The sequence below is a fragment of the Protopterus annectens genome, chromosome 2.part0 (genome assembly GCF_019279795.1).
Source record: "Protopterus annectens isolate FY-2018-M chromosome 2.part0, PAN1.0, whole genome shotgun sequence".
NCBI classification, from domain to species: Eukaryota; Metazoa; Chordata; order Ceratodontiformes; family Protopteridae; genus Protopterus; species Protopterus annectens.
The window spans coordinates 1596782025-1596807186 of NC_056728.1; positions in this window are offsets into that span (position 1 = coordinate 1596782025).

The window sequence follows — 25162 nt, forward strand, 5'->3', positions numbered from 1 at the left end:
TCGCCGGTGAGGTGCATTAAAAACGTTGGCTGTCCGTATACACATGTGTGGTCACCACAGTGAGTGTGTGTCTGTATGTATATCTGGTGCTTGGTGTGAGTGTGTATGCTAATATACGGTGGGAAATTATCACTAGCCCCACGTAATGACTAACCCGTAATGGTGATGCATTGCACAACCCTTTTGATTCCATAGCTCCCAGCCATACTGGCTACCTGTGCATGTCCCTTCTCTGTAACACATCATGTGGGTGCATAGTACTGTAAGGGTGATGACCACACAGGCAATGGTCCCCAGCTGCACACTATGGGGTGTGCGTTATAGTGGTGTACACCCCGTGAATGCGGCCATGATCACGTACTGTTACAGGGTCCTACTGCTGCACAGTGTGGCCTCCAGCTACCAAGTGACACCTCACATCATCATTGGCCAGGCCGCTGTGTACAACCCCTGCACCATGTCAACATACCTGTAATGTGTCCTGCTATGTATGTCACGTCTCTGTCCAGTGTAGCCTGTGGCACCGACCACATGCATCAGGTGCAGTATATGTGCGGACATCTGTGTCATGTTGGTGTGTCCAACAGTCAGGATGAGGGTACATGTAGCATGCTGATATTGGCAGATGTGCCTGTGTGTAATCCACAGTTACACGTGGGGGACTGCAAACACTGCTACCTGTAGTCACATGCAAGTACACCATAGGAGGGAACCAGGGTATCACAACCAACATGGTGCTACAGATGTAACCGAGACACATACCGTGAACACATCACAATGCATGCTGCACCTGCACTACATGGTATGACTGGTGCATGTCGACAGTACACAACCTATGTCACATACACAACTCAGCATTCACACACAACCACTGCAACATACACATCCCTCACTATGCATACACAGGTATTACATACACCTCTCACTATGCTGTTCACCCTGTGCATCAGAATATTTGAGCATAACCCTGCACCGATGGTGTGGATGACAGGGATGCGGCACAGGCTTCATCATATGCACAGGGTGATATCTTTGCCAGGGACATAGGCTGCACCAATGGATAGCATCATGTGTGTGTGTAAGGGCCGGTGAGTTGACTGGACATGTCTGTTCAGAATGCATGTGGATGTTGTGTTTGCTGTGTGCGTGTATGTGTGTACACAGTTCTGCCATTTGTGATGCCTACACGGGGTATAATTGACAGCCCCAGATTGTACAGTGCAGGTTGTACAGCTCACTGTGTCCGTCCACAGCCACGTGACCTGTGCCTGCATGGGGTTGCATGGGCACTACCAGGTGGAGGTACAGAGTGGCTACTGTCCGACGACACATGTCCGCTGGAACCATGTCCCCACTGAGACCGTCCAGGGCCAGGGCCACGTCCACGTGACCTGCTGTGTCCTGGTGTTGACAGCACAGCACCAGCTGCACTGCTACTGCTACCGGCACTATGGGAGCGGGCATGTGAGGTGGCACGCTCACGTCGACCTACACTAGGTGGTGTTGCTGGCCTACGTCCACGTGGCCTATGCCTCACTCCTACCAGGTGTTCCAGCACAGATAGCTCCCACTCACGGATTGCCATGCCTCGGTCAAGGATTCCGACCATTTCACCTAGTCGCCTATCCAGAATATTAGCAATCTGCTGTTGAGCATTTGCCAGTGCCTGGATGTTGTCATTTAGGGTATGGATAGCAGCCCTCTGCAGCCTCTGCCCTTCTCTGTTCTGCTGTTCAGCACATGCCTGTGCCGCCATTACAGTCTGGAACATGCGTCTGGTGATACCAGCTGCTGCGCTCTGTCCTGCAGGTGCATGTCTGCCAGAGGTCCTCCTACGAGCAGCACCAGCCACATGCCTGTGTGGCACATCTGCAGTCATTACACTGACACCATGGTGTGTAGACACACCTTCTGTAGCCACCACACGTTCCTGTTCCACGCCAACAGATGCTGACTGTCCTTCCTCTATGGCCACCGGTGATGCGGTATGTGTTGGCAGCAGAACTGTGTGCGGGTAAGAGGGGGACATAGCTGGGATGGTAACCATTGGCACAGATTCAGCCCCTGACAACCCTGCCTGTACCTCATGCATATGTTCATCACCGCTAGTATCTGTGGGGACACTAACATCAGATGGACCGCAGGAGGGTAACGCACCTACATCACATGTGAATGCAAAGAAATACTGTAAAGTACAATAGACACACACACACACAGACACAGACACACACAGACACAGACACACGCACACACAGACACACACAGACACAGACAAACACACACACAGACACACACACACACAGATACACACACACAGACACACACACACACACACACACACACACACACACACACACACACACACACACACACACACATAGACACACCATGCATGTGATTTGTCAGATGGCATGCAGCATGCTTGCAATACAGCAGAGAGCATGCAGCTCAGACATTAATAGTGTTAGTAAGCATACCTCCCTGGGGTGCACACTACAGCAAGCAGGTGTCATATCAGTAGCCATGCAGTTCAGACAATCATGGTAGTATGCATGCATCCCCGTGATACACCATGTGGCCCAGAACAGGATAACACTACACATGGCTGACGTGACCTTGACATGTAATTTGCTGACATGTGTATTAACATGCATACATGTTTGACACAATGGTGTCCTGACACATGTACAGCATCATAATGAGCTTCACATTGCAGTGTTGTGTGTATGCCCTACAGATAGAATGCATGTTTAGCAAATGTGCATGAACATGGGAGGGTAGTGTGAGCCATCTACATTGCTATACAGTGTGAAGTACAGACACTGTGCCATTGCATAGCAACATGAGGCATCTATGTTGCTGTAGAATGCATAATATGTACACATTGCATAGCCATAACTGCAACACAGTTGTGATGTTTGACAGATCATATATGGTAGACTTCAGTGACACCTCCAGTAGCTGTGCACAGGCTTTTAGGTTGTCCAGTGTACCAGATCAACTGTATAATCAGTCAACTAAGGCTATAATTGGACCATGTGTGGACAATGTGCAACAGGGCGTATACACATCCCAAGTACTGTGTGGCTACATGTCTCTGGCCATCCCCCATGGCCATGTGTGCACATGTGTTGGCCAATTGTGTGTGATGGGCATCTTCTCCACATGTCTGTGTGGTCCCATATGACATACACCCATACATGTCAGATATGTCACAATCCACAGGGCTATGCAGACAATGGGTTGTATGTTTGGTATGTGGGGTATAGGTCATGCGATAGTGTGACAATATTGCAGACAGAACACTACATGGCTGGGACATGTCAGGTGGTACATCACAATGTGTGCACCCAATGCAGGGGCATATGACACAATGGTAACACTTGTGGGCTGCCCATATCACAGCTCACTGTGTGGTACTGTGTGCGTACCACACATGTTGTTCCAATGCATACTACATATGCCTCCATTGAAGAACACCTCCACCGTTGTATGCACAGTTGACCACACATGTCGCAATGACAAGTACTGTGGTTTCAAGTTTGTGTATCATTACGTTTGCATATATTGCATATGGGTGGCGTGTGTGAATGCATGGTGGGGTGACCTGCATATCGTGACTGGAACAAACATCAGGTGTGCAAGTATTAACTGGCCACATGGCAAATAGATCTACACTGTAACATGCCTGATACTGATGACAGTCTCACCTGCAACGGATCCATGTCTGTGCGGCACGCCAGAGGTAGCTATATAGGGGTGACACACCAGTATGACCATTATCCATGAATGTATGACAGCCACAGGTTGCACTGTGCATGTGAACACATTCACCTGTGTAATAGCATATAGTATGCACATGTATGCATACACAACGTAGCATACTGTAGTTTGCAGCATGTGTGTCCACATACCTGGCATATGTTGTTACTTTACATAATGTACAGTGACACATGCAACTACATGGGATATAATAGCCATATGTGCAGTACTGACTTACCAGGCAACTCCAGGCTCATTGGTTGGGAGACACCCACCTCCATGATGGCAGCTAGTGTTTCTGGATGCTGTTCCCTGGGTGTCCCCAGACTATCCAGTAGCTCCTCGGTGTGTGTGAGTGGGGGCTGGGTTGGTGTCCCACCACCTGTTCCACCTTGTTCCCTGGTGATTGCAGTGGCATGCTGTTTTGCATGTCGTATCAGGTCCATGCAGTGTCTGCGCACCTGCTGGTAGGTGCGGTTATGGCCACCCACATCGTTCACCCTCCTGCGTAGATCCTGCCACAGGTCATCCCACTACTGGGCATGCTGTGGCACATGGCTGAAAAACAAGTCATAGTTGTCATGGAGCTGTGGGATGAGGACATCATCCTCCTGGCGGGTGTATGCTGGGAGGTGTAGACGGGGCATTATCTGTAAAACATAATGATGGTGACAGGTCACAGTTTCAGAGATGTACAGAGATACTGCTGCACATACATTTCTATGACATCTACTGCATCTGCACAGTTATCTTTGCAAAGCATCATGACACTGACACAACTGACGTGGTTGTCTCACACATGTCACACCCATTATGCATTGGATATCATCACCATATATGTGTGTCACCTCATTACAGTGTTCATACTCCATGTAAATGCTGTCTTGCTGTGGGCATGTCTATTTGCCTGCTCTTGTGTTCTTACCTATCTGCACATGCCTCGATGTGTCCACCGTACTACTGTTGACCTGGATGCTGTGTATATGTCACATGTCAACACAGACATAGCCGTAATGGACTTGAGCAGTGACAATGCACACATATGCATGGACACCTGTACATGCATGTGTTTTGCCATATACATCTACACAGCAGTGTACAACTGTTCAACATCCTGCCATGGATCGCCTGTATTACACATGTGATAGACATGGGACAATGGATAGTCAGACGACATTCGCAGGGATGGTCATCAACCATAGCATGTGCAGGCATGGCTACCACGCTGTAACAGACAGCCATTGTGCCACCGCAAGGTGCATCGGTGCCACATTACTGATCCAGTCAGTTGATAGTACATCTACCATGCGGCCATCACACCATGTATGACTGGGATGACATGTGCAGCTTTGATGGACAGGGCTGCATGGTATGGCGGGAGTATGTCACATATATGGCACAGGGATCTGTCCAGCCTGTGGTGATCCTAGTATTAGGACGGTGGCTGTTCATGACATATGTCAAATAGATCACCCTTACAGGTGGTATGTGATCCAATATTGGTCACCATAGTGCTGTATATGCCTGTCCAGTGATCTCCCTGCTCATGGATGGCACCCTGACATGACATGGGTACCTCATATGACTACCTAAGGGGCCTGGAGACGTCACCATGTTGGGGGGTGCACTGCACAGCACCATCTCTTACACAGTGTCCATAATGTTGCATCAGCCTAGGTAGTAGTTTATGGGTACAGGGATGTTCACCTAGCGGTGACACTGCTGGTATCATCCATCAGACTGTGCACATATGTCACACTCCTCACCCACAGAGCCCATTCTGTATGTTGTTCACAACACTGACACAGCTATACTGATAGGTCATGGCCATTCACAGCCTTACATACACAGATGCCTAATATTTGTCTGTGTGGTATGGGCTACAATGACGGTGGGGTACAACACATTAACCCTGTTCTACTGTATCTGGCGCTGATGTGCTGTGCACATGTCACTCTTGCACCTTTTGTAGTTGTGAGTCTGTCAACAGGCCACTGGTAGAACACTCCTGTGACACGCAAAGGTATTTGTAATCAAATATCTGTGCTGTGTTGTACATCTGTACTGCTAACATCTACAGTGCTTTCATGGACATGTACACCATACTCAGCAGGGTTATTGTGCAGTGCCACCCTAAATGACTGTCATCACCACTTGTGTGTTGATATTATCCAACACCCTATCTGTATTGCTAGGCACTTGTCCAGAACATGTGAGCATGTCATGAGCTACTGATTACTATAGCGCCCATTCCACACCATGTCCCACAGGTACACTGGCTGTCCTACACTTCCCAGCTTGCTTAAGGTACGACAGCTGTTGTACACACGTAACTCACATATCCTGTGGGACATGGTTGTATATACAGGCATGTCCAACTGTCGCATTACCAGTGCTACTGCCTGTCTATATGAGGGATATGTCGTACATGTGGCAACAGAGCAATTGTCTCATGTACACATTCAATGCTCACCTCCCGACATACGGCACTACAGCCTGTGGGGGATGCACGTCTGCAGCCGTGCTGGGCCCATAGCTCTCAGGTGTACCTCATTACGGGAGCGCACCTCACTTGGGGTTCTAAAAGGTGCATGTTCCTCATGGTTCCACATTGGAAGGGTCTGTCACACATTCATTGTTGTGCATAGTTTACCTGCTAGCCATGGCTAAATAGATGGGAATCACATTACTTCATTGGAATATCTGTTTTATACGTAAGACCAGCCTATTTTAGCCATCATATGCCCTTCCTAGTTGATGCTGTTAGTAAGCCAGTTGTAAGTGTTCCACGTTTCGCCCATTTGTCACACGGTATGAGAGCTAATGTTCCTCTGTTTGGGGACAGGGGGCTGACAGCTATGGCTGGGGGTAATGCTGTCGCCAACCCTGACTGCACCTGACAGACATTTGGGGATGTGTAACATTCGCAACACACACCACCCATCACATAGTCTCACATGATCCACACCACTGGACACACCTACAAGGACAACATGTGCAGTACGTCTCCATGCTCACTGTAGGCACCAGAGGTAGCCCCCATCATGGCAGACAACATCACCAGCTTATAGCCCACAGACTCATGTGTGCCCACCACATACAGCCAATGGTGAGTTATAACATTCACAACACACCAGTCATAGCTGACTCTGTAGGGTGTCACACTGCAGTTCCACACAGCAGGCTGCACAAGGCATTAGTTTCTTACATCTTGCTGTTGGGTAACTGCTTCTGCAACATAACCTATGCACCCATGCCACACCTCACCAGGTACGATATGTCTGTCATTCGCCATGTTAGTGTGACGGCCCTGTGATGCCACTTCACAGACTACGTGTGCAGGGACATGCAATAGCTCAACAGTCTTATAGCCCTGAGGGTGTGGGCCTAGCCCTGGGGAGCATTTTGTATTCATCCAGACACGATACCACTGTACAATGACCGACTGTGTCACTTCAACAGTTGCCTATGCTCCTATTGTCATTCCACAGGCATGTGGTATCTGTCCGCTATGACTGTCCTGGTCAAACACAATGCTATGGCACAGATGACTTGCACCCGTCAGCCCTGGGAGTACAGCCCACATGTAAGGCTCTTGCTGCTTCTATACTGCCTGTCTTGCACAGTTTCCAATAACTGTCACCGGCAGGGCAGTAACTGGCAGGCGCGACATGGGGTCATGTGACACATTGCTTGCATCTTCCTCTGTGACGCACGCAGGCAAGACACACCTTATAATGCACCACTCAAACATCCCTGCAGTGTCTGTGACCTGCCTCTAGGCTCTGCAGAGCACACCTGCAATGACAGGTTATAGACAGACCATACCTTTCAGGCACATACCTGGACCGGCACACCCACAGCTGAGGGGTTCCCATATCCCACTATGGTTTGCACACATCCTGGCAAGTTGCTTAGCACAATGCATCAGAGGTGCTCCACGTGCAACTAACTGTGTCCGGAACTGCTATACACATTGTAACAAGCGACAGAGTCAACATCATACCCCACGGGTAACATACCTTCTATGTTGGTACAGTGGACAGTGGGCCTCAGCTACTACTGATGTGTGACTGACACTACCCCACACTTCACCGGGATAGCCACTCATGTACCGCCACATCCATGAGTCATACCCTCCGCTCTGCTGGATCAACCCATACACACCACCTTCAAGACCTACATTACCCTTGGCATGAACACTACCACCATGTGACTGGTGTTACACACCTGGGGTTATCCCCTCATTGGTGGATTCTGAACATATGCTAATTGACCTTATTAGCCACATTCCGGCAACACACCCATCACAGCATACACAGTACATGTGTACTACAACACCTACTACAGACGTCTGCTGACAGCGGTTGTTAACATCATGACATCCGTGCAGATGGACAATGCACATACAAATGCTGACACATACCCCAGTGCACTTAAATAGCATGTACACAACTCCATGGATCATGCTATTCCACACAGAGCCATGATGGTACACACCAGATAACAGACGCCACTCTGGTGGTCATGTTCCACGGACATATGATGTACAACAACAGGTGTAGGCTGTTGCACAGTGGTGTACATTCCCATGTGTGGGGTGGCTCACCGGTCAGCCGTGGGGGGGGCCACAGGGTCCCTCATCACATACTCCAAGACTAGCTACGTAAACATGACTGCCACACATTCCGGGGTATACCACCAGGCATTATGGTGGTATGTCAGTATTCAATGGCAACACCCACATCTGCTGTCACATACAACAGTCACTCAGGAACATTGCAGACCCAGGTATTGTTGGCAACATGCTGGAGGATGGATTCAATGCTGACAGTACACCCCTCTCACTCACTACAGGGCCACAATCCATACATGAACATTGTGGTGTCCTTGTGGTCACACCTACACAGTACTGACCTACACTCTATATGTCCTAGGACACTGGCCCCATGTCACCTTCCAACGACCCAGGCTGTGATGTCCACCAACCTCTGAATTACATGTCTCCTCACTAGGCCACCATATTCAGTGATAGCCTTGTTTCAGACATTGTAGCCCCTGAATGACACACAGCAGCATTTATCCCACTACACACAGGTGGCACCACATTGCACGAGTGGGACTATAGTCCTACACACCTGACTGGACTGTTTTGCATGGCTATGGGGAATATCATCAAGGACGTCATTCTCAGAGACATTGTTGGGCTCCCGTCCTTTGCTGCCACCCGGGTTGGGCTTGTTAAGGCCAGCACATTGCCCCTACACATGGTGGACTCCTTTCATACAGTTACCAGGGCAGTTGATGATGGTACGGGAGTCCACACATCCTACATTGTCCTCTCATTGCCTTTCAGCACCATTCCCCATTCTGGTATTGACAACATATACATCCACCTGCACATCGTACCCTGTGTCTCAGGATGTTATGCTATGTGGCTCATGGACAGGACACACAGTGAGGTCAGCATACCATAGTATCTACTACATGTCATGTACATTTGGCATACCACGGACCTCAGTCATAGGGCCCCTCATGTTCAGTATATGCTTCCCTGCGGAACAGGCTGGCACAGGGGACTTTCCCTGCCTAGCTTTCAAACTCCTACATACCAAGCACCATGATTGCTCCACCAGCTGATACTGACTCCAACCATATGGGTGTCACTGTGACAGATACATAATCTGACTATCATGGCATCAAGCTGCATGACACAAGGTGCATGCACATCACCTTTGCATTACATCATTCACCCACTGACTATCACATGGATGGTAGTCCCCTACATACATATCACATTGTACATGTTTGCAGTACACACATATGTCGCACCCACTCCTGTGGTTACCGTATTGCCACTGTGGCATGGATATCCTTCTATGTGGCCACACCTATCTGTACTGGGTGTGTAACTGGTACATAGGCACCCACTGTACCTCTGAACTCAGGACATCTACACACATTCATGGGTACACCACCCCATTTAGGGTGTACCTTACACAACAGCTACAGCTTTACATGCCACAACATTAACACGCCATGAAGTTTACTGAGCTCCAACGATTTAAATATGTGGCTGCACTACGGACACCACATCTGTACACAATTGCATACTACATACTCAGGGCTGACCTCTGCTGATCAGACAGGGCCCATGTCCACAACATTATTGATGGATATACTCCTCATACGCAACATAAGCAGAGGCCACTGTGAGCAACATGCTCATGGATATGTGCACACACGCCACAATGAGTGGGATGTGCTTCTGGGTTACATTCCCAAACCGGACACTAACCATGCTGTGGAACAAAAGTCCTATGTACATCACGCAGGGACACTCAGTAGCACTGCTCATATGATACCTCCCTTGGTGGTTGGGAGACACATGTAGGATTGGGATCACTGCAGTGGCTGTACTGTGCAGTAGTGCATGTCACACCTGGCTCTGCTCTTCACAGGACACTACCCTGGAGAGGTGCCACTAGTGTGAATACTGTAGTTGTGCTTACACATGGACTTGCCAGACTGCATAGTACCCCACTATGCACCTGTGCAGCTATTACATGTCCTTTGTGCATGGTTACTTGGTAGTCCTTCCATTTAGATTAGCTATCATTCTACTACTATGTCCCATACCTACAGGCCATATGTATCCTGTTATTGTACATAACAATAGACGATACCTGTGGTATGCATGATATGCCTGTTATGCTGTGTAGAATATCTGTCATATCTATCTATAATACTATACATTACACATATTTCACATAGTATCCCATAATGCAAAGCATACTTGCTCAGCGGGACCACCTTACATATGTCATTAATGTTATATGCCCATACACATCCATGCTGTGACAGTATATCAACATATACTATCCCCTGCTATGGCACGTCCTTGTTGGACATACCCTACCATTGACGGTGGGTTGTATGGCATTGTTCTGTTTACTGGCCTCATGTAGCATCCCTTGTAGTGTCTGTGCTGTGTACCTTGTGTCCCACTGCTGGACGCACAGATTCTACAAGCGTTAGTATGCTCAGCAAGACATCACTACATAAATACCTTTCCCCACTTTATGCATTGCGGACACGTTTACTTAATGCAAAACAGGCTATACATACAGTAAGAATAATTAATACAGATCATGCTATACATAACCTTACATATCGGGTGTTCTACATACCTTGTTGTCGTTATGGCGTTTAGTTTCTATCTCTCTCACAGTGTTTCAACTGTTATTCGGTATGAGCATATGGTTTGAATGTCTGGCAAGTCATCCTTATATACGTCGATACCTGCAACATGTGGATTCTTCCCACCAATTGGTGTTCCTGAGTGACTAATTACTTGCATATCAGCTGTGCAGCTACTCCATTCGCCAATTACGCGGCGACAGTGGGGTATAATTGGATTCTCCACTTGGGCGTTGCCTATTTGCCCTACCTTCGGGGAGACAGTCTGTATTGTGTTTTGTTATGTGTAACTGCAACTGCTATGCATGGAGACAAGTATAGTTTGGATTCATGTCCCCCGTGGATTGTGTGTGACAGGTAGAGTATTTGGTTCAACTTGTGGGTGTACCTGTCATCCTGGTGTCTGATAACGGAGTATTGCAATCAAAACCTGTAACATGGCTGTTTGTTCCATTATACAACGCCTGCAATTTTGCATGTCGCCTTTAATTGTGTCTCTCACACGGTATGTTGAGGGTTCTGCAGATATAATTGACTGACTGGATGTTTGTGCTGCTATTACAGTTTGTATTGCTTTAGTTTCTAGTGTGGCGGATGTCGGTGGTTGTACGTAACATATAAGGTTTGTGGGCCTTGCATTTCTACATAGTAATTACAGAGCTAACAGTTAGTAGACTTATGTTACAGGATTGTACATTGGGCCGTTGTTAATTGGTTTCTATATCGTCTGCAGGTGGGCATGCTACTTGTATACCTCCGTAATTGCAGCGATATATCAGGGGATATGTGTAAGTGACAGCTATCCCTTGTATTCCTGTCCCAGATATTTGCAGTCATTGTGGTTGTGTTAAAAGAGCCTGTTTGCCATGGGTTGCCACCTTTTCATATGGTCATTGTTGGACACTTGCGGGACACAAAGCGGTGTTTACAGGCCAACACGTAGCCACGGTCAGTACACAGGTAGCACATACTTTTATCCTCACTACATACCTATTGTTGTGAGACTTTGGCTACTTGTCATATTGCATGTAACATTTAAGTTTCTTACATACAGGCATAACTATTAAATACGACTGTTGCATTATATATGGGACATATTTTTGTCCTACCATCTCGGACATTTGACCTTTGTACTGTTTCATGTCAGGATACACCTGCCCAGGGTGGGGCTGTCCCTCCTACTGTGGTACAGGTAGTAAATGTATGCCTACGGTTAGCTATACCCACACCTACCATACTGATCTGCCTCTGACTTGGCACCAACATACACATGCTGCGGACACACACACACACACATTACAGTCACACAGAAATGCACACGGCACCCTCAATGCACACTTACACAGACTACGGCACTCACAGACACAGTTGAACACAGTACCTACGTGGACCGCGACACCGGCAGCGGTGACTAACTGTCCCTTCATATCATCATACTATTACTTGCGGATGTACTGTTCCGGTACTGTGTTCTATCGGTCTTTCAGCCTCGTGGTTACACGTCGGTATGTTACACATTCCATGGTTGACGGTATCCTATTTATTTGTACCTCCAAGATGTTATGAATGTCGTTGGACTATCTATTATATTTGCAGATATCGCTGAATCCATCTATATCACCATATATCCCTCTATTGCCCTTTCTATCTGTATTATATATATGCATATGTGTACATATATCTATCTATCTATCTATCTATATATATATATATATATATATACATCTATATGTATATATATCTGGCGGCGAATGTGACAGGCACACAGCACCACCATATGCTGTAAGACTCATGTACTGTTCAGGTGTTGGCATTCCATGTTCCACTGGCTGTTGTGTTTACAATGTTTGATGGCTGCCTATGTAGGAGTCACACATTGGGCCACCTATACATTACAATTTACAGGTGGTCATGTTTGTGTGCCATCCATTTTACTGTGTGTGCAGGAGAGGTGTCAGTCCGTAGGAGCCTACATGGTCAAAGTATGTGCTATACGTTTCCTGTTTGCCAAGGCGTAGGCATATTGGGCACACCTCCATCTGCCTACTGGGGCTGGCACAGTGTGATCATGGTCTGAATCCCTCTCTGCCTGTACTGGCCTTGGCAATTGCGGTGGGCTATGAGGGCCTTCACCATTTTGTGCTTTTGTAGACTGGCCAAACATACTGTATACAAGGTAGGATATGACTCCAAGTCAGCAATGCAGTAACAGTGATCTACTGACAAAGTGGAAGCTATGTACTTACCATAACTTGGCATCTGTGTTGTTCATTTTCATTTTTCTTCACTGATGGGTCACAGATCTGACTGACCCACATTTGTCATGTGCCTGGAGAGTACTGCAAGGCTCCACCAGATGTGTCCAAGCACTGGAACCATGATTTCAGCATCCCAAACACACGCTCTATGATGATTCTGGTTTGTGCTTGTGCCTCATTATGGTGTTCTTGCATTGGTGTGTGTGCATTTCTGATGGGAGTCATCATCCATGGCTCCAGTGCATAGCCAGCATCCCCCACGAGATGGCCATGTGGGATGTCCCCCCTGACAAATACCTGATACAGCTGTGAGGCATGCCAGATATGAGAGTCATGGTAGCTTCCAGGGCTGCCAGCACACGCATCCATGATAATGCCCTGGGCATTGCACACGACCTGGCAGTTGATGGGGTGTAATCCCTTGCTGTTTATGTAGCGCCTACCCTGCTCACCGGGTGGTGACTTGATTTGTATGTGCGTGCAGTCTATCGCACCCAGTACCTCCGGATTTTGTGCCACACAGTGGAAGTGGCGCATATTGCTGGCCAACTCCTCCTGAGTTCGGGGGAAGTATATCTGCTCATTGGCATGTGGTAACATGGCATCCAGGAACTGGTGTAGTACCCTGGATGCTGATGCCTGTGAGATACCCATTATATCTCCAGTTGGCCTTTGAAAGGTACCTGTGGCCAGCATTCGCAGGCTTACACATACCTTCATGTCCACTGGTATGGGTTCCCCTCTGTTGTTTCTGGTTCTCAGTCGTGGCCGGCACAGCTCCACTATTTGCTGTAAGATGTCCCTTTCCACTCTGTAATGCTCTACTATCTCCAAGTCATGCAGCCCCTGTTAGGTTACTCTTGGTCTGAACACTCCCCTTCTCCTCTGAGTCCTGCGGTGGTTGTCGGCATCATCCTCCACAACACAGTCAGTATCTAACACATGCTGATGAATCACAGCCATGGCAGCTCCCAACATGTACATTTTAAAAGTTTCCCGTGTGTTTACACCTATGGTGTGGTGTTTGGGAATACACACAGGTGTGTGTTGGGTGCTTTCACACTTTATACTATTGTGCTGTGAACACCGATGATGTCATAGGGTGTGTATGTACGTTCGTAGCTACAGGTTATGTTATGTGTTTTACTGCCGGAACTACTATTATGGTGCCTTTGGTGTTGAATTACATTTGCCTGCCGTGGATTACCTCTTGACCTTCCCTTTACATTTCTGCGTGTTGCACCTACCATTTTCTGGCGTGCATCCTGCAGCCTACTTTCATTTGTACTTTCCAGGACCTGGCATATCTTGCGTTATGTGTGCTACTGCCAGTCTGCTGTCAATTTGCTTTGCTCTGCTGTGTCAAGTCTCCTATCTTTGCAATCCAATACCTCCCCTCCTTTCTTTGCATTCACATGCCTGCCCTATCATGTTTTGCTGGTTTCTGCAAGCGGACTTGTCAGCTGCCATCGATTGGCCTTCGTGGGTTGATTGGTGTTGATTGCTCATTAGTACTCCAATTACCCTACTTCCGCATTTCCTTCTTTTCTTCCCCTGACCTTCCTGTTTCTGCTATTGTTTGCGGCGCGTGCATCCGATTACTGGGTTTTGGGCATGTTTTCATCCTCATACACATGCGCTTTTGGCCACCATGTGTGCTCTCAGCTAAACGATTCCTCCCCACCCCTATCCTGCAGCTTTGCTTAGCAACGGACAGGCCAGATTTGCAATGCTCCAATGTGCTTAGTGCTACAGTGGCACACCCCTCTGCTGATGTCATGTATCTCCTCTGAGCCACTCCTCGGTGTTATACCGCTGCGCCGTATGGTACAACCTTCCTCCGGCGGGACATTTGCGATTCAGTATTATCTGCCTCATTTGCATGGCATTGACTACTAATTCATAGTTACCACGTCGAACACTATCGCAAGCCCTTAGCAACCCTTGCACCTTGGTTGTGGTGTTCCATGCCTACCACTGAGTGTTATGCTGTAAACCTGATTTCTATTACGTTGCAATTTTATGACATTTTTATATTATTTCTTTATGTTACAGCTTCCGCACACATGCCCTGTGGTTCTGCTGTGCGCTACTGTGGACATGACATTAAATGTTGTTATTTATGTGTTGTGCATCTTTTCTTATGCCATTCGCTGTGTATTTAGCCATTGGCATATGTTAACGTTGTGATACCTGGGTCTGGCCCTCTTCCATAGCTCCGATGTTCTGTTTGAGAAAATGTAAACCGTGTTTTTTGGTTTACATTTCTGTGGGCTTACGCTACGCCTGCACCACTTCATGAATCGCTATATGTCTTCATTTGCATGGTGCAACACTGCACATGGGGTGATTTGCATACCTACGCCGGGGGCTGCGCAGATCTGGCATACGCCGGTAGTGCAGATGGAATTGGATCGTACCTGAATCGCTCGGCGGCCATATTTAGCGTTATAACACCTACGCTATGCGTGCGCCTGGCGCAAGCTTCATGAATTCCGGGGTAAGAGCTTGGCAGGTAGGGTTTAAAATTCACTAGTGGTTTTGATGAGCATGCTCAACACAAATGTTTTCTGAATCACTCCATGTGTGCATGCTCTGTAAGATAACTCTATCAAGGTAACTGCAATTGATATATCATTATTAACCACCTTAAGCCTTAAGCTGGAGTCACTATTGAGCTGCCATGTTTTGCACCTTAAAATGTCACTGGAGCCATTACAGCAAAGTATATCAATTATATTTCTTTTGCCATCCATAATGCAAATATGATTCTCCCCAGTTTCAATCCTTGCAGGCAGGATGTGAAATACATAATTTGTTTGGGTGTCAGTTCAGTGCCATTTTTTCCTGGCATCTTACGAGGAAAGACTTACACTTGGCAAATTAAGAGCACAATGGTGGCATTGTGAGGAGGAGAGAAAAACCTTTGAATGACTCCTCCATAAACATTAGTCGCAAGCTCCTTTGGGGGGTGGGGGTGGGAGTTGTACTGGATCTCAGTACAAGGCAGGTGCCTGGAATTTCTTGGTCATGCTGCCCCATGCTTCTGGCATCTTGTGCACTAGAAAACAGTGCTGCCCCTATTATAGTGACATTAAGAGCCAAAAGCCAGACCGCTTTAGCTGATGGGTAGATGATGTTCACACCCGGTCACTCCCAGTACAGTAACTGTAAAATAAATCACCTATCCATACAGACTGGTAATGAATGGCTCCATGCACATTTTCAGTATGCTCCCTCTGTCTTTTTAGCTCCTGAACATATCAGAAGGGATTGGGAGATGCATGGAGAGCAAATGGAGCACCTGAGAGAGTGCCAGGATATGTATGTATGTATGGTTTGTATTTGGAAATATAAATGCCAGTAGTGACAGTTGCTGAGTAAGGTATAAGTAAATTAAACCTAACAGCAGGACAACAGCTGCTGAATGTTATATTCCATACAGTGATTATAATGACTGTTTAAATGTAAATCATTTTATTCTGTATGCCATGATTTGCATAACTGGAGATATGACTTGTCATGTTAAGTGTCATGTATACTTTAATTGACTATGATAGCAGTAGGTTCAATACTCAGCAACACCTTGTTAATAACATTGCTATTTTTCTGTAAAATGTTATTCGTTTTTTATACCTTAAGTAATATAACCATCAAAAACTTAGTTACAATGTTCACATACATGATTATGTCTTAATGTAAAGTTATTTTCTCTAGTTGCAATGCATACTTATGACAAATACATTGGAATGGCACATTCATTATTGTTGTATTTCTTTTCCCCAACTCTATTTATATTGTTATTTTTTTTTATTCTATTTTCATTTTGTGTTACTATTGTATGCAGCAGCACAAAGACCTGACCAGTCTTGTATAGCCTGGTGAGTGCCTGCACACATCCTGTCCTACCTGCACCAACTGCTTCAGGTAGCTCTGCCATGGTTGAAGATAGACTGGTACCCACCAGGAGCAGTGCCAGTGGAGGTGGCAATTTTGCCTTCCATCAGGACTGGCAGATCTTGTGGAGGAGATCATGAACAGGAGGTTTGATGCCCACATTGGCCATATTAAATCCATGCTTTAGCATATTGTTGATACACTTCCCTGTTCAGCATTGTCTGCAATTACTGAAGCAGGACCCAGTAGAGACAGCTTCCAAGGTAAGAATTGATTTCCCACTGTGTATAAGCAGGTGGACTATGCATCTCAGAATACCACATCCAGTCCTCATTCCCTGTGTTCCCTCTTCCATTTGTGTCTATAGCCAACCCTGTTATGTTACAATCTTCTCTCTATTTGTCTGATGTCTCCATCATCAATGTTTCCCTTCCCTCATTGTATCACCCTACACCCTATCTGCCATGTCTGTCTCCCAATTTTACCTACCCTAACATCCCTGACTTCCTTCCCAGAACTTTTTTCTCTCTCAGTAAAGGAAAAAAGGACACCTTTCCCCCCAAAATAAATTCTACACCAATACATATCTCTACTTCACCTATGTGTGTGTGTGTGTGTGTGTGTGTGTGTGTGTGTGTGTGTGTGTGTGTGTGTGTGTGTGTGTGTGTGTGTGTGTGTGTGTATCACACAGCTGATTTGGTCCATTTAATCAGACTACATGTTATTGTGACAAAAATATTTACAATGTATTTATCCATGTCTAAATTATATAACCATTGTTACTCTGACAAAATTTGAAAGCTATGGGGGGTAATTCAAGCGATTCTCCATGTAGGAATAGTGTAGTGGCCTGAACATGGAATATGGCCATCGAGTGATCCAGGAAACAGGGCTGCGAGTGTGCACAAGCATGCAGACACCATGAGGACACGGAGGTGTCTGCATAAAGCAAATCACCTCATCTGCTGCTGGAAAACATGCAAATGAGGTGATTTCCCAGTTCAGCAAGCAGAAAAGCATCCGTTTAAGTGCCATGTCTGCAGAAAAAATGTACAAGCCGTGTACCGGACTCTAAAATTTAAACGGGCTGTAAAAGCCCAAATAAAAGGTTGTATATGTCACAGTAGCCATGCAAATGACCACATCTATGGCCATTGAGTCAAAAAAGTAATGCAATATATCAAAAAGTAATCTTTTTTTTAATACATATGCCACGTTTAAGCAGTATGCAGCGACACACAAACATGCTATTTAAAAAAATAAATAAATAAATGTAACATTTGAAATATAAAGGTATGCAAAGTTATTGCATTATAGTGGCCAGCATGCGGAGTCATATAATAGGTTCATAGGTTCATACTAGGCTATCTGCCCTAGGGCATTTATAAGCCTAGCCAGAGTGTGTGTGGCTTTCACCACCCCTTAGGATGAGAATACTATACCCATTAGTTTGCTGTGCCTCTGTCCAGCAGTGACACAGAGATGATTCCCCGGGTAAGATCTCCCATCCACTCGTCAAGATTTCTCTTGAACAGAGTCAGTGAGGGACTCTGCCTCACATGGACTGGGATTCTGTTCCATAGTGTAGGGAGTCTCTGGGTGATGAATCTCTCCCTTCAGCATGTCCTATTTATATCCGTGTTGAGGTTTAAGTCTCTTGCTCTCGTGGCTCTGGTGGATTTGGATTTTTTGAGGTGGAGCATGTCCATTAATTCCGGGTTGGACATGGCCTTGTATGTCAGGCACAGATCACCTCTGAGCAGACGGTATGCGACTGAATAGAGCTGGAGTTTCTTCAGTCGGGCAGCGTATAACATATGTTTGAGCCCCTTTATCCTTTTGGTGAGGAACTTTTGGGGTCTTTCCAACTGCTGCAGGTGTCGGGTAAGGTACATTCAATGGGGCGTTGTACTCAATCATTGGTCTGATAAGTGAAGAGTACAGGGGTACAATGACCTCTCCTGATCTGGATGTGAATCCTTCATGATCAGGTGGGCAATGTAGAAGGTCTTCCTAACCACTTTGGCAATGTGAGTGTCAAAAGAGAGGTTACTGTCAACTTGGGTCCCCAGGTCCCTGATAACTTCTTCCATGTTTAATGGATTACCACCTATGTGGTAATTAGGGGTTACCTTGTTTTTCCCAAAGGGTATGACTATACATTTTTTGGCATTTAGCTTAAGGCCATGGCTCTGGCACCAGTTATCCATTTCTATGTGACCTGTCTGGAGGATGTCTGTGTCTGATGGAGTGTCAATTATGGTGCCCAGTTTGCAGTCATCTGCAAATTTTGTCAATCCCCTATGTTTGCCTGCACTTCAGAAAAATAAATGCCGAACAAGAGGGGCCCCGGAATGAGCCCTGTGGGACACAGCTCGTGACCGGCTTAGAGTCTGACATGGCACCAGCAACTCTAACCCTGTGGGTTCTGTCCTTGAGCCAGTTTGCAACCCATCTTGTGACATATGGGTTTACATCTAAGCTGGTGAGCTTTTCTATGATGCCCGAGTGGGGTATTGTGTTGAACGCTTTTGCTAGGTCAAGGTAGGCTGTGTGAACTGCCTTACCCTCATCAATGGCCTTAGTGACTGTTTTGAAAAAGTCGACCAAGTTCAAGAGGTAGGATCTGCCCTTGAGAAAGCCAAATTGGGTAGGATCCAGTGTCTGTAGGTCCCCAATGTCTTTATTTATGAGTTCCATTATGATCCTCTCCATAGCTTTGCAGACAAGGCTCGTCAAGCTTATGGGGTAATTTCAGGGTCTGTAGAAGCACCGCCTTTGTGGAGTGGGACCACAGTTGCCGTATGCCATTCTTTGGTGCAGTATCCTGTAGTAAGGCTAAGATTAAACAGCAGCCTTATGTGTGGGTTTAGTTCCTCATTGAGTTCGTGTAGCACACAGCCGGGGACACCATCCGGTCCCATTGATGCTGTGTTTTTTGCTTTAGAGAGAGCAGCTCTCACCTGGGCATCTGAGATGTTTGGGAGGCTAGACTCTGGTAGGATAGATATTTCTCCTTTTGGGGGAGGGAGGGGAGGAATTTGCACTGAATCTGTCTGCCAGTATGTTGGCAATGTCTGTGGGTTCAGTGATTTTTGTATCATTTTGGACTAATTCTGAGCATATCTGGGAGTTTCCACCCAGGTTTCTAACATAGCTAAAGAAGGCCTTATGATTGTCTTTTGTGTCATTAGCGATTTTTCTCTCAAAGTTGGCCTTGGATGATTTTATGAGTGATCGTAGTTTTGCTAGTAGTGATCAGAGATGCCTTCCCTTTTAGGGATTTTGCTCTGTCATGTAGTAGCTTTCTCCTCTTGTCGTAGAGTTTGTTTATGGCTGGGGTCCACCAGACCGGGCCTTTGTTGGAAAGGGTCTTGATTTTATTAGGGATTGCTTGATCCATACATTCCTGGAGGTGCTCTTAGAAGGCATTTGTAAGGGTTTCAGCAGTGTGCGTTGTGGTTTCCACTGGCTCCGGGGCCTTGAAGGATACCACTCCAGTCTTAAGAAGTGTGAAGTTTCCTTTTGAGATGTTCTTCACTGTGGTCTTTTTGCTGGGGTTGGGATGTGGATCTCCAGTGAGATTAATTTATGGTCTGATCTCACCAATGAGGGATATAAGCATTTTGTCCCCATGTTTGTGATGATCAGGTCTAGTATATTTTCTCCTCTTGTGGGAATGGTGACTAGTTGTTCCATAACATTTGAGTTTATGAACTCCAGGAACCTTTGGGCTAGGGTGTTGAGGCTTGAGTAATGTTCCAGTCTATGTTTGGGTAGTTGAAGTCACCCAATATGATGGTGTTTGGAGAGACATTCATACTCTCCAGTGTCATCAGGAAGGCTGTGTGGGTTTCCTGAGTTTGAGAGGGTGGTCTGTAGCATGCTACAAACTGTAGGGCAGTTTTACCTATGGTTAATTGCACCTGGATGGTCTCCGATGCTTCGTGCATTGCCACTAACCTGGAGGTGTGGGTATCCTTTATGAATATGGATACTCCCCTCCTTTGTGGTTGTCCAGATTTTGGGGCGAGCATGATATGAGGTATAACCTGATAGTGCTGGGGTGCTCTCAGGAGCCTTGAACCAGGTTTCAGTCACAGCACAGACATCGATGTTCTCCATACTGAGGAGGGCTTCGAGGGCGTGCATCTTGAGGTTTAGACTTCTGGCATTGAGCAGTATTACCCTTAGTTTTTCTCCATTTTTGTTTTCTAGGGCGGTAGGTTTATCATTTGAGCCTTGCCTAAAAAAGGCACTATGGGGGTGGCAAAAGCCTTTGCCAATATCCAGAAGCCCAGGGGTGATAGGTGCAAGCCATCCCTTGTGAAGCAGCGTGGCTTGTCAAGCATGTCATCCCAGGCAGACAGACATTGGATCCCCTTAGAATGACCAGTAATTAAGCCAATTATTAAAGCTGATCATTTTGTCTCTGTATTGTGGCATCATTCTTGGTGAGGGTAGGATACTGCTCAGGGTCAGGGTCATACCGGCCTGGACTACATAATCTGAGAGCTCCTCTATGTCTCTTTTCACGTAGTCCAGGGAGGTATGTCTCAGGTCGTTCACACCGGCATGGACAATGACTGAGTCATACTTGTACTTGCTGTGGAGTGACCTGAGTGCTTGTGTTATGTGGATTCTAGCCTGACAGGCAGCTTACTGTGATCTTTTCCTTGTTCAGTCTGGTGAGTGGGACGTCAGTGTGTCTGACTATGGAGTCACCTATAACAAGTGTGTCCGGCATTGTGTTTGGCCTTAAGGGCTGTGACTGTTTAGCACACTGACTTTGAGAACTATGTGTTGCATGTCTTATGTCTTGAGGTGGCAGTTGCTTGGGTGTCTGCTTTGGAGGCCTCTGTAGTTTTGGTAGATTTTTGATCAGTGTCTCCGAGTATGTCTTTGTGTGTTTATGTATTTGTTTTGCAGTTGTGATAGTTCTATGTGAAACTATGTATAATGGCAAGTTATAGGGGTAGCTAAGGAGATAGGCCCTGTGTAGTATTCAGGGTATACGCAATTAGGTGTATGTAAATGAGCCAGGGTTACTGAATAGTAAAAAGGGCCACAGTGTCCATAGGTACTAACTGTGGTAGGGCTAGAACTGTGTTGGTGTAGGCAGAACAGATAGTTAACATTAAAAGGGGGTGTGTCATAGCATGTTTGAGTGGATTGGAGCTTGGTAGCACCTGTTTGTGCTCAACTAAGCACAGCTAAGTGGGGCATGTGTCTGAGGCTGCTAACCTATACTTAGCCCCATGGCACATGTTTTAGCTGGTTAAAGAAAAGCTAAGCATGCCTGTGTACAGGAGAAGGGTCAAACTGCTGAGCAATGTTTACACTAGCACTGTGGGTTTGCACGGAGTGTCACAAGGCTTCACAGTGGAAGAAATTGAAAAAAAAAATAGGAAATAGCCTGGGAAAGCCAATCAAGTATAATGGACTGATAAGCCCTATTCCACTAACATTGGCCTATTCAAACCCCTCAACAACATAGCTGGCAGGTAGAATGTATCATATTCAGCCAATTAGACAGGCTGCATCTGCAGCACACCAGTATAAAGTATGCAGAGTCAACAGAGGGGAACTCATCCCAGTGAAAACAAAGGTATGTGTCGCCTTAAGAATACTAGCTACAGGTACTTTCCAAAGACCTACTGGGGGCATCATGAGGGTCTCACAGGCATTTGCATCCAGGGTAATTTTCCAGTTCCTGGATGTCAGGCTAACAAACGCCAATAAGCACATTTATTTCCCCAGCACCCCTTTGGAGAGGACCAGCAATATGCATCTCTTCCACCATGTAGCATTCTACCCAAAGGTACTGGGTGCCGCAGACTGCACTCATGTGCACTTTCAAAGCAGTACCTGGTGAGGAGGGTAGAGTCTATGTCAACTGCAGGGTATCACTCCATCAACTGCCAGGTCATGTGCAATGCCCAGGACATTATCATCAATGTGTGTGCTGGCAGCCCTGGCAGTTATCATGACTCCCACATCTGGCACTCATCACAGCTGTATCAGACATTTTCCAGGGGACATCCCATATGGCCATCTAGTGGGGGATGCTGGCTATGCACTGGAACTGTGGATGATGACACCCATCAGAAATGCACTCACACCAACTGAAGAATTCCATGACGAGGCACATGCACAAATAAGGAACATCATAGAGTGTTTGTTTAGGCTGTCACAGTTTTGCTGCCTTGACATATCTGGTGGAGCCCTGCAGTACTCTCCAGCCACATGTGCACTCATGAGTGCACATGAGTGCACATGTGCACTCATGTTCATAGTATCTGCCATGCTACACAATATGATCTTGCAGAAACAGCTGCAGCAGGAACATCATAGGGAAGGGAGGCACAACCCCCCACCATTGCCAAGGTCCCCACAGGCACAAGGGGACTCAGAGGAGGAACCCCCTGATCCTGTTCCTTTAGGCAGATGTAGGCATGCCCAGGATGCCCTGGCCTTGGCAAAGAGGCAACATATAGCACATACACTGACAACCTAGGGACCCAGGGACTGACACCTCACTATGACTCACATACACACAGTAAAAAGGATGCAAGGCACATCACACTACATGTACCTTACCATATATAGGCTGTGTACTATGTGCATCTGACTGAGTCAGCCCTGAAGCACTGTCCTCTCAACTGCTGCAGGCACAATGTAAGTCACTCTTCTTAAGAAATGAATGGGGTAATAGACTGTGGTAGCATATGTATGGTATGGCTGCATGTATGCATGGGAATGGAGTGGGCTCCCATGATAGCAGCAGACAATGGAAAGCAATGTGAGACAACAGGAACTCTTTGCCAAATACTGGCTGCTCAAGAATATGCAGTAGGTCCAAAACCAGAAAGGCACTGCACTATGTGAGGGACTTACAAACAGTGGGGTAATAGGATAGCTGCATGGATGTCAGTGTTGGAGTCCCATGCATACCTCTCAACCTCAGAGAGCAAGAAATCTGTACAAAGCCATAAAGAAATGTGGAGCAAATGCCCAAAAATAGGGACAATTGTTAAATATTGCTCTTACAAACATCGAAAGTTGATAGATTAACATGCTTTGCAATAGCATGAATTCTCTGAAGGGTAAGACGTCTGAAACTCAAATGTCTTTCATTACTTTCTAACTTTAGTCTTTAATAATTTGCCAGTAATTTTCCAGACAACCACAATTTTATGAAAAAATGGACCCAAAATGTGAGGCAAACATCTGGACATTTGGCAAAAATCTGTACAGTTGAGAGGTATGGTCCATTACCCCCGACACACCCATGTTCCCATAGAACTGGAGTAACAGTTATGTTTGTAAGGTAATAGCAGCAGACCACACATTCCCAAAGCTGTCCCAATCAACTTGCTAACATGTTCCAATTCCACAATGTGCAGGGGTCAATGTGCTAGGTATGTGTGGGGTTAATAGTGTCAGGAAGTAGACAGCACTGACTCGTGGCTGTTGTGGCTCACTGGGCTAAGTACATTACTGTGGGTAACAGGGTCTGTGGTTCAAGACTGGCTGTACCTGCTACTTTGCATGTCATCTACACCTATGGTAGGAGTTCTACAGGCTGCCCAGAAGTCAATATTTGTTACTGCAGGAAAGCTGGAAAATGGAGGGATAGGGGGCCACAGATATGGACAGTACACAGATATGAGTAACCTAGACAGTGCCTAGTGGAACAGCAGGTTGTGATAAGTCAGTCTTGTGCCAGGATACAAGGCTGCCTCATAACTGTGTCAGTACTGACAACAAGTCAGTGGGGCACCATCCATACCCCACGAATGTCAGGGTTCCTCAGAATGTCCCCACATATACCTCATATATCTGTTCTGTTTGTCACAATATTGCATTTGTCTGGCAAACTATTGACAAACCAATACAGGTTAATGTGAAAACATCAGTGACAGACGGTTGAAATGCAGACTTCATACTCATAAGAAAATGGAAGCTAATACAAAATCAGTCTACAAATGTCTATGTTTGGAAAAGCAATCATAAGATCCTGTCCCCATGTCTGGGCCTGTGTC